The sequence below is a fragment of the Cricetulus griseus genome, unplaced genomic scaffold (genome assembly GCF_003668045.3).
Source record: "Cricetulus griseus strain 17A/GY unplaced genomic scaffold, alternate assembly CriGri-PICRH-1.0 unplaced_scaffold_1, whole genome shotgun sequence".
In the NCBI taxonomy this organism is placed as follows: Eukaryota; Metazoa; Chordata; class Mammalia; order Rodentia; family Cricetidae; genus Cricetulus; species Cricetulus griseus.
The window spans coordinates 9,110,880-9,116,077 of NW_023276808.1; the positions used below are offsets into that span (position 1 = coordinate 9,110,880).

The 5,198-nt window shown below is 46.4% G+C and overlaps 1 pseudogene; it reads left to right on the forward strand.

Moving 5' to 3' along the window:
- The first annotated feature begins 499 nt into the window (after window positions 1-499).
- LOC118239779 lies at window positions 500-1,321 on the forward strand (annotated as a pseudogene).
- Window positions 1,322-5,198: the final 3,877 nt, after the last annotated feature.

Here is a 5,198-nt window from a genome sequence, read left to right on the forward strand (position 1 = left end):
AAAAAGAGATTGCTCATCAGGTAAAGTGCTTGCTGTAGGCAAGTGCTGATTTTCATTGCTGGGACCCCTATGGTGGACAAAGAGAAGCTAGTCACTATAGTTGTCCTCTGACTTCTGCACTTGTGCTGTTGTTTTATGCTTAACAAAAGCACAGGAAAGAACTTCAGGATATGCTCTCTTAGAAGAGTATTCATGGCCACGGTCCGCGCCTGCAGGCCCTGGGGTCCACAAGGCATGGAAGTGCCTCTGGGAGAGCCTAATTTTAGCTGCAGGCGTGCTTGGATGAAGAAGCTGGGGGAGATTGTCGGCAGGGTGAGAGCTTTGCATTTTGCAGTGCTGTTTGAAGGGGGCAGGGGGGTGGAGGAAGTGGAAAGCTGCAGAGTGGCCTGGGAACTCCGGGGTTAACCTTGTTGAGTCTGCCAACAGGGAGCAGATCCACCTGGTGAACTATGTGGAGGATTACCTGGACTCCATCGAGTCTCTGCCTTTCGACCTGCAGAGGAACATCTCGCTGATGCGGGAGATCGACGCCCAATACCAAGAGATCCTGAAAGAATTGGATGACTGCTCTGAGAAGTTCAAGCGTGAGATGCACAGCACCCGGAAGTGGCGAGTGCTGCACCGCATCCAGAGGGCCCTGATCCGCAGCCAGGAGCTGGGCGATGAGAAGATCCAGATTGTAAGTCAGATGGTGGAGCTGGTGGAGAACCGAACCATGCAGGTGGACAGTCACTTGGAGCTCTTCGAAGCACACCAGGACATCAGTGACAGCACCAGCAGCAGCCGCAAGCCCGGCAAGGACAAGTCCAGGAGTGATGCAATCACTCAGGCGGACAAGCAGAATAACAAGAGGTCCCTGAGGCAGCGAAACAATGAGAATAGAGAAAATGCATCTAATAATCACGACCATGACGACATCACCTCAGGAACGCCCAAGGAGAAGAAAGCAAAAACCTCAAAGAGGAAGAAACGCTCCAAGGCCAAAGCAGAGAGGGAAGCCTCTCCCACAGACCTCCCCATGGACCCCAAGGAGCCCACCTACTGTGTGTGCAATCAGGTCTCCTATGGAGAGATGATAGGCTGTGACAACCATGAGTGCCCCATCCAGTGGTTCCACTTTTCGTGTGTGGGAATCAACCATACACCAAAGGGCAAGTGGTACTGCCCCAAATTTCGGGGGAGAACGAGAAAACATTGGACAAAGCCCTGGAAAAGTCCAAGAAAGAAAGGGCTTACAACAGGTAGTTTGTGGACATTCACAGGTGAGAACAGAACCCACCAGTGTATTTAAGGTGTCGCTGCCTTTTCAGAAGTCTGAGGATGGTCAGATTCGTATTTTTAGAGAATGTTAGGAACGGATCCTCTCCTTGGGATGGCGTGTGTCGTCATGGTGTACCTGTAACCAGACTGAGTCTGCAGATCTGCATTTTAGAAACTACAAATATAGGTTCAGATTAAACATGTCAGCAAGTGTCAGACTAGTTTTTGGGCTTAGGGAGTGACTTGGAAGTAACCTAACAGATGTATAAAGAAGAGATTTGATTTGGATATTTTAACAAAAATGTTATGGTTTACAAAAAAAAAAAAAAATTAGCCAGGTTGCTGAAGTACAGCAAGTGTGCTTCTTGTTACCATAATGTAAATCCACATGACAAGTTGGTCAAAGGTTTAAAGTCTAAATATTAATTTTTAAAAAGGTAAATGGGTAATTTTACATGACACATTTTATACATGGCCTATTCACCAACTGGCCTTTTTTAATGACTGGGTACATTTTTAATAGGTCAGACACAAGTGGTCCAGGCAGTGGGTCCAAGTCTTGCCTTTGCTACCCTAGGTCATAGTGTAGCCACCTTTAACTTATATGAAGTGTATAAATGTACATTTCCCAGACACCTTGCCCTTTCTGTATTATAACCAGAATTGCAGCCTGGTGCTGTTGTGAAGCCAAGGTGTGCGCCTGCAGTGTGTGTGAGCTGTATAGATGTCACGTCAAGAAATAAATGAAACTTGGCTAGTTTGTTTCTTTTGCATTTAATTTTAACATAAATCATTTTAAATTTTTTGTCTTAAAAATTTACACACCAGCAGTTTAGACAAAGCCTTAAGCAAATTGTATATTATTGATCTCACGTAATAAGGAAGTAGACATTACGTCCATGCCAGCTAATAAATGTCACAACTATTTACAGCAGAGGTTAGGAAGTGACTGTGTATTTGAGACCCAGCCACACCATCTGTTCTGTGAGCTAAGAATGCTCTCTGTGTTTCTCCGTGGTTTCAAAAATCACATTTCATGATACATGAAAGTCCTATTAAAGTCAGATTTGAGTGTCTATAAATAAAAGCTCATCGGAACACACACACACACACACACACACAAAAAAAAAAAAAAAAGATTATTCATTAGTTTGTATTGTGCATGTCTCCTGTGCATTATAAACAATACCACTACCAACACTTGTGCTCCAGGTGTGGAAACAAATTTCTTTGTCATAGGCTCCCATCTATAAACTGAGGACTCTATGATAACTATCTGCTTCATGTATCGAGGGACTACTAGACTGTTTTCCCTAACAGCTATCTTATTTAAATGTCAGCAGCTGTGCATTAGGTTTCTGGTTTCATGGAGTTCTTCTATATAATATCTGAATGTTTCAATTATACCTTTACAAAACTGAGTATGAGGTGGTATCTGCTGAAATTGATTTTTATCTCCATAAGTGAGTACATTTAACATCTTTTCATGTGCTTATTGATGATTTTTATTTTTGAGGAAATTGTTCTGCATGCTTGGCTTGAAAGTTGTCTTTTTTAATATTTTATTTATTTATTTGGTTTTTTTCAGTACAGAGTTTCTCTCCATTTTTAAAGATTTATTTATTCATTTATTTTATACAGAATTCTGCCTGCATGAAGAGTGCACCAGGTTACAATAAAAATGGTTGGGAGCCACCTTGTGGTTGCTGGGAATTGTAAGCAGGATTTACTGGAAGAACAGTCAGTGCTCTTAACCACTGAGTTATCTCTCCAGCCCATGTGCTACCCATCTTTCTGCAGTTTTGCATGTTAGAAGTACAAGAATCAAGGCGGCATTAGTGGTGAACACCTTTAATCCCAGCATTCAAGGGGCAGAGGCAGGTGGATGTCTGTGAGTTTTCGAGGCCAACCTGGTCTACAGACAAGTCCCAGAACAGCCTCTAAAACAATACAGAGAAACACTGTCTCAATAAAGCAAAAAAGAAAAAATGTGTGACATTCTTGTCACACAGATTCTTTGCAAATATCTTCTTCTATCCTGCAAGTTTTCTTTGAATTGTCTTTTTACTGTTAAATGTGTCTTTAAATGTCCACTGGAATGTTTTTCCCATATATTGATCACTTTAGCAGGAATTGGTATTGACTCTTTGAATAACTCTGATGGAGCAGGCATCCACAGGTGAGGGAGATGGAGGAAGAGAGATGCTAGAACTACCAGAGACACTGGAGACAACCCTTGTGGGCTTGTGCAGCCCTCCTGGAGGAGAGGAGGAGAGACAGCGTGGGGGGCGGTGTGGTCAGCGGGGTCACTGAGAGAGAGTTGGGCAGCCCTGCCTTGCTTAGCAGCCAATTCCCTTAGACTGGACTGCACTGCATCCACTCTCCGAGCCCCACATGATGACGCCCCCATCCCCCCACCAGAAATGACCACACCTTTTGCCATGTGCTGCCTCTGCTCTTGCAGTCACTCTCTCTCATCCACACACACAATGGTGGCTGCAGCAGCCGCAGCTGGAGTGGAGAGTGCCCAGGGCACACCGTGAACCCCTGGCGCCTGGCATACACAGCACCACAATCACAAACTCTGACTCCTTGGACATCCTGGCTTGCTATGGCTTCCACAAGGGACCTGAAACGAGGAGGCTCCAGGAGCAGAGGCGGCCAAGGCTGCAATGGGTCTAAGGGGAGGCAGGAGGGGAGCATCGCGAAGAAGCCAATGTAAAGGCAGGGGTGGACATTGGTCAAGGCTCACATGGGAGACAACGAGGATGACCACCCACCACCAAGGCACCCAACACACATCGGAATTGAGGGAAATGGAGGGCCCACACAGGGTCATTAAGGCTAACCCACAGCCATGCAACCCAGAAGAGTGCACTGAGGGCAGGGATGATTGATAGATCATCAAGCTATGCTCAAACAGGCATAGCCCCTGGAGGAACCCTGGGCCTCAAGTGCATTCCAAGTGTTGAGGATCAATATCCTCCAATTCACATTAATTCTCTCAGCTAGCTGCACTCAAAACCAATGCAGGAGCCGAGTGATCCACCTCTAAGGGTCAATGTTTTCGATGTGGGAAGAGACAAACTTTACCCAATGAGAGCTGACAGTGTCAGGGTCACCAACACCATCCCCCACTGCAGACACTTCCAATGGACACAGGAGTGAAGGGGATTATGGAGTAGGGGTTCGCCTCAGGCCAGCTAGCTAGACCTAGAAGAAAAAGACAACACAAACTCTAGAGAGGGTTGGGACTGGGGAAAAGGATACAGAATGACTTAGGGCCCCTGACTAGCAAAGCACCAGGCAATCAGGGCGCCCATGGCAAGCCCCACGGATGCTCAGTGGGTGCTCCCAACCCAAACCACGGCCAGACCTGGGAATGGCCTTGTCCACTGAAGGAACTGGAGTCCCAGGGAGTCGCCACCAGACGCACCCCCATGGGACATCTGCCTCCCCACTCAAACCTGGGGACCAAAGGGTATCTCCAACCCCGGATTCTTTAAACCTATGCACTGAAAAATGATAGCCAGGTACCAGAAACAACACCCAAACCACACTGGCTTCACCACAACCATACCTCCTCCTCCCCCACTGAGCACAACAGAACCAGGGACACACCTCCTGGTGAGAAGAAGGTATATGTAGGCTCAGTGCCAGAGCACCCCCCAACCCTGCTCTCTCCTTAATGATCCTTCTGCAGGTTCACCTGCAGAAACCTTGTTTGGACTTTTACTTCCTCTAGATAGCCAAATTCGACTTCTCAGCACACAACCAGTGCCATGGGCAGACACCTTCAGGGCTGTTCTGAGGGCCTCACTAAACCACCCAATTGGTAGTAGTGACAGGTGGTGTGTACAAAGGACAGGGACTTAATTAATGCAAGCTTATGACCCACACTTACTGGGAATTCCTCATTCATGGGGAATAATTGCAAT